The 11,881-nt window shown below is 46.1% G+C and overlaps 1 long non-coding RNA gene across 1 annotated transcript; it reads right to left on the bottom strand.

Annotated features, from left to right (window-relative positions):
• Nucleotides 1-5,664: 5,664 nt before the first annotated feature.
• On the bottom strand, nt 5,665-8,018 carry LOC134980837 (uncharacterized). Its single transcript, XR_010190476.1, has 3 exons — nt 7,934-8,018; nt 6,429-6,497; nt 5,665-5,844 (listed from the first exon to the last, which is right to left on the bottom strand). It is a non-coding gene; the product is annotated as an uncharacterized LOC134980837 (long non-coding RNA).
• Between the last annotated feature and the right edge of the window lie 3,863 nt (nt 8,019-11,881).

Raw genomic sequence — 11,881 nt, 5'->3', positions numbered from 1 at the left:
AGGGAAGCCATCATGGGATTCAAACCTGGGATCCCACCATCATTGCCAGTATATGGAGCAGCTACTAGCCCACTGAGCTACACAGGCTACAGAGACATAGACTTCCGTTCCTCAGTGTTATCATATAGCCTAGTGCAAAATCCACAGAACTAAATGGAAGCCTACATGGGATTCAAACCAGGGAAGCCACCAGCATACCCCGTATAGAAGCTTACAGAAGGTTGTCCTTTAGTGTTGATGTTGCACTATAATAAATAATAAGCACAGTGCAACATATAACATAGGACACCTGCCTGAGGATACAACCATCATCCACCAGGTGCTCCAAGTCATGTGGAAGCATTCTCAAGGTGTTCACCAAGCCTGGTTGGAGACTTAAAATCCAGACCTCCAGCAACTGATAGGCAATGGAGCACCAGACAGCTTTTCAGCTGAGCCACCACATGACCAAGCATATTCTGAGACTATTACTAATATCAACCAGCTGCCAGGCAGAAAATTACAAATACTATAAACTTTGGTCGCAGCATTCAAAGCAGTGACCTAGGCAAGCCCACTAGTCATTATTTTTCTGCAGGTTAGATCTCTGAATCATTTGTTATTCTGGGTTATGGAATGTCAAGGCAGATGCCTTGTATTAAGCTAAAGAATCAACTGAAGAGGATTATCCTTCAGTCATGCATCCAAAATGTCTCAGGTCCATCAACACTAAAGCCTAAGGACTTCTTGTTACACTGTAGTTGTTAGAGGACCATCCTACAAGCAGCACGTCATGGCTACAGTTAGACGGTAGTCACCACACAATGCTGTGTGATATACGTGTCTGTGTGATGTAAAACCACAGCTGAGTGCAATGACTTTAGCTTTAAAGATGATGTTTTAAATTGTTCTTGTTTTGATGTTCAAACATCATAAATAAAAAGCTATAAACTGCATAATTTATATATATATATATATATATATATATATACATATACATATATACATACATACACAGTGCATCCGGAAAGTATTCACAACGCTCTACTTTTTCCACATTTTGTTGTATTACAGCCTTATTCCAGAATGAAATAAATTCATTTTTTTCCATCAAAATGCTACACACAATACCCCATAATGACAACGTGAAAAGAGTTTTTTTGAGATTTTTGCAAATTTATTAAAAATAAAAACCTAAGAAATCACATGTATTCACAGCCTTTGCTCAGTACTTTGTTGATGCACCTTTGGCGGCAATTACAGGCTTAAGTCTTTTTGAATATGATGCCACAAGCTTTGCACACCTATCTTTGGCCAGTGTCGCCCATTCCTCTTTGCAGCACCTCTCAAGCTCCATCAGGTTGGTTGGGAAGCGTCGGTGCACAGCTATTTTCAGATCTCTCCAGAGATGGATCATCGGGTACTTGGTCACCTCCCTGACTGGGGCCCTTCTCCCCCGATCACTCAGTTTAGATGGCCGGCCAGCTCTAGGAAGAGTCCTGGTGGTTCCAAACCATTTACGGATGATGGAGGCCACTGTGCTCATTAGGACCTTCAAAGTAGCAGATATTTTTCTGTACCCTTCCCCAGATTTGTGCCTCGAGACAATCCTGTCTCGGAGGTCTACAGACAACTCCTTTGACTTCATGCTTGGTTTGTGCTGAGACATGCACCGTCAAGTGTGGGACCTTATATAGACAGGTTTGTGCCTTTCCCAATCATCTCCAATCAACTGAATTTACCACGGGTGGACTCCAATTAAGCTGGAGGAACATCTCAAGGATGATCAGTGGAAACAAGATGCACCTGAGCTCAATTTTGAGCTTCATGGAATACTTATGTACATGTGATTTCTTAGTTTTTTTATTTTGAATAAATTTGCAAAAAATCTCAAAAAAACTCTTTTCACGTTGTCATTATGGGGAATTATGTAAAGAATTTTGAGGGAAAAAATAAATTTATTCCATTTTGGATTAAGGCTGTAACATAACAAAATGCGGAAAAAGTGAAGCGCTGTGAATACTTTCTGGATTCACTATATATATATATATATATATATATTTAGAGAAACAAACAGAAGGGGCGCTCCATAGTGCAAAATCACTTTAATGAATTAAAAAGCATGGCAACATCAAGACCACAACGCTAGTGCTCGCACCGAATGACAACACGTTGTGGGTTCAGTACCACATGGCTTAACAGTAAATATCCCCGGCAAACCTCCACTCCTCAGATGCACGTCTCAGACGGGACCGCAGACCTGCGCTGCTAAGCCACCTCGATGGGCGCCGCACGCCGGGACACCTTCACTCGCCAGCAGCCCTCTGACAAAGTCTGTGACGAAACGCGTAGGGGCGTGGCCTGCTGACGTGCGTGTCTGATCCCACTCCTGCTTCCTTTGGTTGCCGGCGAGTGATTTCTCTTTCATATAGATACCCCTGAAGAAGTCCATCTTGGACGAAACGCGTAGGATTTATCAATCCTCATGTACCACCCAACTGTATGAGCACCCACCCTAGAACTCACACCTTTTTGAAGGTGAGGGGGGGAAATTTGGGAACATCTCTCTTACTTTGGCTCTTGTGCTTGAGATTGTATTACAAATATGTGATTTTTATGTACAAAAATTATACTTTACATTTTTTTTACATTTTAAAATAAAATGTACGGTATCTTTTACTGATTTATCGTTTCAATCTCTCTGGGTGATTTCTTGGTGAGAGGGATTATTACAGGCCTCAAAGCAGAGTACTCCATTAAAGATAAAGAGACAGAAGAGAACTCTCTGTACAAAAATTCAGACTGGGTCGCACCTATTTGTGCATCAACACATACATCAGCGCACCCTGGAATTTTAGTTTGTACCTATGTTTTTTGGTTCCCACTGACAGGGGTTCCTCCTGTGGAGCTGCTACAATTGTTCGAGATAAGGGTAATTCTTTATATATATATATATATATATATATATATATATATATAGTGACAAAGTAATAGTTGAATGTTCACACAAGTTTTGCTGAATCACTAAGCTGTAGTTTATTCACAAAATGTCAGGATGGTACACACAGAATTAGGTGTGGTTCCAGCAATCACATCCAAAAGTTCTTCAGTGACCTACGACCTTGGTTCTAGTTATAAACTGGTCTCCTAGCTAGTCACCTTGTCCAGCCGCAAACACAAAACAGTCTACGTATAGCTCCTCCCGTAACTACCATCTAATTATTCACACCCATGTGAGGCACCTGTGTACTTGTACTGTGTGTGCTGGGATATGTGGGGAAATAACCGTCTGCAGTCTCCCACTAGAGAATGGGACAAACTACCCTGTTTGTCACAATATATAGAAGTTTGATGACTGTATTCTAAACTTTAATATACATATAACCAGTGCTTAAAGTGGTCCTGGAGGGATGGAGGAACTCACCCCCCCGCCCCCCCAGATGAAAAAGTGATTGCGCGCACTATAGGCGCGCCCGTGATCTAAAAAGAAAGGGCCGTTGTCACCCAATAGTATCCCCAATTAAAATTATGCCGCACAATAGCACAATCTTGTTCACATTACACCACATCGTAATGCCCCTTATTCATGTTATGACACACGTTAGTGCCCCTTACACACAAAGCCCACAGTAGTAGCACCCCAAATACACATAATGCCCTCAGTAGTAGTGCCCCTTATATGGAGCCCATAGTATTGGTGCCCCTTATACAGTGACCCCAGTAGTAGTGCTCCTTATGTCCCCAGGAGTGATGCCCCTTACTAAGTGCCCCTATGCAATGGCCTCATTAGTAGTGCCCCAGTAGTTATGCCCCCAGTACAGATAGCCCCTGGAGAGATGCCCCATTGCCAGTACATCTGCCCCCAGTACAGATGCCCCCTGTAGAGATGCCCCACTGCCAGTACATCTGCCCCCAGTACAGCTGCCCCCAGTACAGATGCCCCCTAGTAGTGCTGTTTCACACACACACAAATAAAACACAACACTCACCAGCCCCGCTCCTGCTTCCGGACTGCTGACCTCCGCCTGGCTGCCCGCTCCTCGGATCTATGGGAGATATGTCATAATGTCTCTCCCATAGCGCCGCACACAGCCGGAAGCCGGAGCTCAGGAGAGAGCTCCAGCTGCCGCTGCGGGGAAGGTGCCGGCGTCCGCTGGTAACAGAACCTCAGCGGGCGCCCGGCATCCCCATGCGGCTCCGGGCCCACATTCTGGGTTAGCTGGGCCGGAGGAGACGGGACGGAACATACGGAAAGCAGTTCCACCCCGTTCCGGCTCACTTTAACCTCTGCATATAACAGACAAAGCTCCTGATGAAGTCCAGCAAGAAGGAAGAAACATGATGAGAGAGCATTCTGACTGATTCTACGCCTGATCCTGTGATATATAAGATGAGATATTTAAGACCTTTTTTTTTTTCTTTTTCTTACGGGCATTTTATATACAGGTTGAGTATCCCATATCCAAATATTCCAAAATACGGAATATTCCGAAATACGGACTTTTTGGAGTGAGAGTGAGATAGTGAAACCTTTGTTTTCTGATGGCTCAATGTACACAAACTTTGTTTAATACACAGTTATTAAAAATATTGTATTAAATGATCTTCAGGCTGTGTGTATAAGGTGTATATAGAACATAAATACATTCTGTGCTTAGACTTGGGTCCCATCACCATGATATCTCATTATGGTATGCAATTATTCCAAAATACGGGAAAATCCAATATCCAAAATATCTCTGGTCCCAAGCATTTTGGATAAGGGATACTCAACCTGTGTATGTGTTTTTAAAAAGAAATGCTGTTTTGCTTTTATTCCACTATTGTGCCTGTTCTCTTTCCTACAACACGTATGCTGAGCTATGCATGTGGTGAGGACTGACGTTTAATGTGGGAGAAGAGGCTTACAATATATATACTTGTATATACAACAGCGTCTGCAAGAGTGCTACTTTCACCACTTATTAAGGTTCTCCCCTTAACTGAGGGGGCCTTTGTTTTTGGGGTGAAGTGCTATCACCATTGAATATTAACATACTACACTAGAGGGCGCCATATCTCATCCTTTACTATATATATATATATATATATATATATATATAAATAATAAGCCCTGACTCGCTCACTGTCTGACTGACTTATCACTAATTCTCTGACTTCCCGATATGTTAGGAAGCTGAAATGTAACACAGGTATTCTTCAGGTGTGAAATAGGAAAACTGTCATAATGACGTCATTACCGATGCGTGGCTTGCGTTGTGGGAACAATAACGCCCAAATGGACAATCGGATGAAAATGTGGATTACACCTCCAGTGTGTAGAATTTAATAAAAAATGTTCCGGTCCCGTTTTACCGTCTCTGCTACGGGTGTTCCTCGGGTAACGCCAAGATCCACGGATTAATATTTACTTACATTAACACGTCTCAAATTTACATCTCTATAGATTTACCAAATTTTTGACACTAATTTATATTTACAACCGTGAAAAGGTAAATCCAGGTAATCCTGCTCAGGGAGTACATTCAGGTAATATTAACGACTACCGTCCGTGTAATTAATGTGCTGTCCCCTTGTATGTGGCCATGTTGGGCAGCGAGCGGCGTGACGCAGGTCACATGTTGCTGTCCTATGACTATAGACAGCATCTGGTAACAATACGGCAACATAGGAAGACACAACAAAGCCGGTCAGAGATATTTAATAGAGACATTTATAAGCTCGGTGCGTGAGGATCCTCAGGCGCAGTCTCCTGACTCGGCAGCAGATGTTCCTACGCGCCCGCGCGGCTAATCCTCTGGCCTGTCTCCACTGGCGCAGGAAGACCTGAGCGATGCTCTCCCCCGCGGTCACCGTGTCAGAGGTCTGGTAGAAATACAAGTACAGGACATTGATGCTAGGACGTCACCCCCTTTACGCCCCCACTTGCACAGCCGTGTATTTACAGAGAGACCGCCCCTCATTGTACAGGACAGTGCACCAGGGACAGGGGGCACTAGGACCTAGCAGACCCAGCGTACATATCATGTCGGTGTATACATACATGGGCACATACGGTGTGGTGACACATACACAGGGCCGGAATAAGCTCTACGGGGGCCCCTATCAGTATAATGAGAGCGGGAGGCTGGGAGCTTGCCTCCGGTGTTGGATGGGCCGGGGTCTACGTGGAGGCGGTGACTCTGAGCTGCGCTGTGATGCAGACAATCGCTTCGGCCAGGTCCCTGGGGGCTGCAGCAGCTCATGAGACTGTCAGTACCGTGACAGCAACGGTCTGAGGAACAGTCTCTCGAGATGACAGCAGGACAGCGAGCTCCGCGCCGGCGGCAGTATACTGAACAGCTGAGCCGCCAAGGAGAACCGGACAGAGCGCAGTTATGGATACGCTGTTCTGCCCCCTGTGTGTGGGGGCGACGTCTCTTACACTGTATATAGAGTGTAGAACATACCTCATACTGACACAGCTGGAGGGGTCCTGGCCACGGTGCTCCTGGCGGGAACATGAGACATTCCGTATCCTAGGACATCAGAGAGGATATATCATTACACACATTGTGTATATGGCTTGGTGGGTATATAACAGGGGTGAGGAACGTATAAGACCCAGCCAGGCTCACCTAACCGAGGGAGATGTCGGGCGCCCGCTGTGATTGTGTAACCAGCGAGTGCCGGCTCCTTCCCCTCAGCAGCAGTCGGAGGCAGGAGCTCACTCCTGAGCTCCGGCAGTGTACAGCTGTGCGGTGATATGGGAGAGATGTCATGACGTCTCTCCCATAGTTCTGAGGAGCGGGCAGCCGGGCGGAGGGCAGCGGTCCGGAACCAGGAGCGGGGCTGGGGAGTATTGTGGGGTTTTTTTAAGTGTGTGTAAGCAGCGCTATTAGAGGGGGCATATCTACTGACTGGAGGCATATCTACTGGGGCATAACAACTGACTGGGGGCATATCTACTGACTGGAGGCATATCTACTGGGGCATACCTACTGACTGGGGGCATATCTACTGACTGGGGGCATACCTACTGACTGGGGGCATACCTACTGACTGGGGGCATATCTACTGGGGCATAACAACTGACTGGGGGCATATCTACTGACTGGAGGCATATCTACTGGGGCATAACAACTGACTGGGGGCATACCTACTGACTGGAGGCATAACAACTGACTGGAGGCATATCTACTGACTGGGGGCATATCTACTGGGGCATAACTACTGACTGGGGGCATACCTACTGACTGGGGGCATACCTACTGACTGGGGGCATATCTACTGGGGCATAACAACTGACTGGGGTCATACCTACTGACTAAGGTCATACCTACTCTGGGACAGGCTCATTTTGAAGTTGATAATTTTTGTATGGCCCCCAAGGGATTTTATAAATATCCAAATGGCCCTTGGTAGAAAAAAGGTCCCCGCCCCTGGTATATAATGGGTGTGATAGGCCGTCTGCACACATATCACACGTTGCTGTTATGAGTATAAGCGGCGATTTATCCGAGTTGCAATGAGGGAGGAATATCGGATTTCGGGCCTACGGTGGCGGTATCTCTGACACAGCGCAGTGTGTGACCTGTCCGCGTTGTGCTGCGGTGATGGTGTATCGTGACTGGACAAATGGCGCCATTGCAAATAACAGACATGGAAACTGCGGAGCACCACGTGACACTGATGTGAGAGGTGAACGTCGGCTACGAAGGTGCGTGAGGGGCGACCGACACACTACAGTGCAGCCGCCCACCGTCACACTGACCCCGGGGGCTTCCAGATGTGTGTCTAGTATGACAGATCAGCCGTCTAGCTGCTGTCCGTGCTGCACACGCCGGTTACTCCGGCTACTAGCTGGTGCTCATAATAATGTGACTACGCCGTGTGTGTGTGTGTATATATATATATATATATATATATATATATAGGAACTGCCCGCCATGACACCCTCTTTGGTACTACTCACCAGTCCTGCCATGTCCTGAGACGCTGTAAGAAGCAGTTCCTCCTCTCTTCCTCTAGAGGGCAGTGGCATCACCAGTATTGTGATGTCACAGTTATCCATTACATAACCACCAGCCACACCCATGACATCACTCCCACCAACCACACCCATGACAATAGACTATGGTGGTCATTCTGAGTTGATCGCTCGCTAGCAGTTTTTAGCAGCCGTGCAAACGCTATTTTAGCTTAGCAGAAGTGTGAACGAAAGGATCGCAGAGCGGCGGCATAATTATTTTGTGCAGTTTCGAGTAGATCAATATCTACTCAGCGCTTGTGATCACTTCAGACTGTTCAGTTCCTGTTTTGACGTCACAAACACGCCCTGCGTTCGCCCAGCCACGCCTGCGTTTTTCCTGGCACGCCTGCGTTTTTTCAACACTCCCGGAAAACGGTCAGTTGACACCCACAAACGCCCACTTCCTGTCAATCACTCTGCGGCCAGCAGTGCGACTGAAAAGCATCGCTAGACCTTGTGTGAAACTATATAGTTCGTTGTAATAGTACGACGCGCGTGCGCATTGCGCCACATACGCATGCGCAGAAATGCCTTTTTTTTGCCTCATCACTGCGCAGCGAACGAATGCAGCTAGCGAACAACTCGGAATGACCCCCAATATTCACAGGAAATGAGAACAGAATACAATGGATCTCTATCATTAGTTATGTGACCTACATGTGACAGAATGGCGCGTAGACGCCCCTGGAGGGTGGCAGGACGGGCGCAGAGAGAAGCCGCCATAGTAAGTGACAGTAAGGGGTTACTGACCAGTGCTGAGTTCTGCTCCTGCACAGATCGCCATACCTGCGTCACACCGCTCACGTGTCTGTCATTAGTCCTCGGGGGAGGGACCGTCACACTGCAGATAGGGTGAGGAGACTGGTACAGTGGTCTGCCCCCTGCAGGTGAGTCTTTCTATAACACTGCACCCATATAGCCGTCACCAGCCATGGAGAGAGATAATGGATCAGCCAATCAGCATCTAGCTGCCATGTTACAAGCTGGGTGTAAAACGGACACTTAGGAGCTGGTTGGTAGTTTATCTCTCTACACGGCTCAGTACATCTGCCCCAACATAATCTATAGTTCTTTCCAAGGTTTAAAATGACAGAAGATGATTGGTTGGTACTCATAGTCACTGATGGATATATGAATGCACCAACAGGCCACCGTCCTCTACACTACTATACATATATACACAATCATACACAACACGTATATACAGTCATACACTACACGTATATACACACACGCAGTCATACACAACACATACATACACACACGCAGTCATACAAAACACGTATATACACACAATAGTCATACACTACACGTATATACACGCAATAGTCATACACTACACGTATATACACGCAATAGTCATACACTACACGTATATACACGCAATAGTCATACACTACACGTATATACACGCGCAGTCTTACACAACACGTATATATACACACACAGTCATACACAACACGTATATATACACAACACGTATATACACGCAGTCATACACAACACGTATATACACACACAATCATACACAACACGTATAAACACGCAGTCATACACAACACGTATATACACACACAATCATACACAACACGTATAAACACGCAGTCATACACAACACGTATATACACGCAGTCATACACAACACGTATATACACGCAGTCATACACAACACGTATATACACGCAGTCATACACTACATGTATATACACACAATCATACACAACACGTATATACACACACAATCATATACAACACATATATACACGCAGTCATACACAACACGTATATACACGCAGTCATGCACAACACGTATATACACGCAGTCATACACAACACGTATATACACGCAGTCATACACAACATGTATATACACGCAGTCATACGCTACATGTATACACACACACAATCATACACAAAACGTATATACACACACAGTCATACACAACACGTATATACACGCAGTCATACACAACACGTATATACACGCAGTCATACACAACATGTATATACACGCAGTCATACGCTACATGTATATACACACACAATCATACACAACATGTATATACACAGCCAAAAAAAACACACACACATAAACACACATATATACATGTACCAATGTGAAGACACTCCGACACACATATGCACAGGCAGAAACAACACATTACCAACAACAACACGCGCAGACATATATATATATATATGTTTCCAGTTTGGCCGGGCACCCCTAGTGTCTCCACAGCAGTCTGCACGCCCTTGCTCAAAATGTAATATAAACCAAGTATGGATGATGTAAAACACTGTCACACAGCACGGCACTGCAGCCTCAATAAACCAAGTATGGATGATGTAAAACACTGTCACACAGCACGGCACTGCAGCCTCAACACACAAACTGTTTTACTGCGGCTACAACGTGTGGAGGTTGGCTACCTGGAGTCGAGATGATAACCTGGAAACGTAGCCGCAGTAAAATAGTTTGTTTATTGAGGCTGCAGTGCCGTGCTGTGTGACAGTGTTTTACATCATCCATACTTGGTTTATTGAGGCTGCAGTGCCGTGCTGTGTGACAGTGTTTTACATCATCCATACTTGGTTTATTGAGGCTGCAGTGCCGTGCTGTGTGACAGTGTTTTACATCATCCATACTTGGTTTATTGAGGCTGCAGTGCCGTGCTGTGTGACAGTGTTTTACATCATCCATACTTGGTTTATTGAGGCTGCAGTGCCGTGCTGTGTGACAGTGTTTTACATCATCCATACTTGGTTTATTGAGGCTGCAGTGCCGTGCTGTGTGACAGTGTTTTACATCATCCATACTTGGTTTATTGAGGCTGCAGTGCCGTGCTGTGTGACAGTGTTTTACATCATCCATACTTGGTTTATTGAGGCTGCAGTGCCGTGCTGTGTGACAGTGTTTTACATCATCCATACTTGGTTTATTGAGGCTGCAGTGCCGTGCTGTGTGACAGTGTTTTACATCATCCATACTTGGTTTATTGAGGCTGCAGTGCCGTGCTGTGTGACAGTGTTTTACATCATCCATACTTGGTTTATTGAGGCTGCAGTGCCGTGCTGTGTGACAGTGTTTTACATCATCCATACTTGGTTTATTGAGGCTGCAGTGCCGTGCTGTGTGACAGTGTTTTACATCATCCATACTTGGTTTATTGAGGCTGCAGTGCCGTGCTGTGTGACAGTGTTTTACATCATCCATACTTGGTTTATTAAGGCTGCAGTGCCGTGCTGTGTGACAGTGTTTTACATCATCCATACTTGGTTTATTAAGGCTGCAGTGCCGTGCTGTGTGACAGTGTTTAACTCAGAATCAGGCCCAGCATCCGGGATTGTGAACCACTGACTCCCTCTACTGGTTGTACAACACACAGCATATGACTATATAGGACAAAAAGCATATGACTGTAGTTATGTAGGATCAAGTACAAAGAGACAATGACACACTGACTGTGCGCCCAGCAATGATCACTTGGAAACACGCCGACTGTGCACCCAGCAACGATCACTAAGTGACACACTGACTGTGCGCCCAGCAACGATCACTAGGTGACACGCCGACTGTGCGCCCAGCAACGATCACTAGGTGACACGCCGACTGTGCGCCCAGCAACGATCACTAGGTGACACGCCGACTGTGCACCCAGCAACGATCACTAGGTGACACGATGACTGTGCGCCCAGCAACGATCACTAGGTGACACGCCGACTGTGCGCCCAGCAACGATCACTAGGTGACACGATGACTGTGCGCCCAGCAACGATCACTAGGTGACACGCCGACTGTGCGCCCAGCAACGATCACTAGGTGACACGATGACTGTGCGCCCAGCAACGATCACTAGGTGACACGCCGACTGTGCGCCCAGCAACGATCAC

The sequence above is a fragment of the Pseudophryne corroboree genome, chromosome 12, assembly GCF_028390025.1.
Source record: "Pseudophryne corroboree isolate aPseCor3 chromosome 12, aPseCor3.hap2, whole genome shotgun sequence".
Taxonomy (NCBI): domain Eukaryota; kingdom Metazoa; phylum Chordata; class Amphibia; order Anura; family Myobatrachidae; genus Pseudophryne; species Pseudophryne corroboree.
This window is presented reverse-complemented; position numbering and strand designations above follow the sequence as displayed.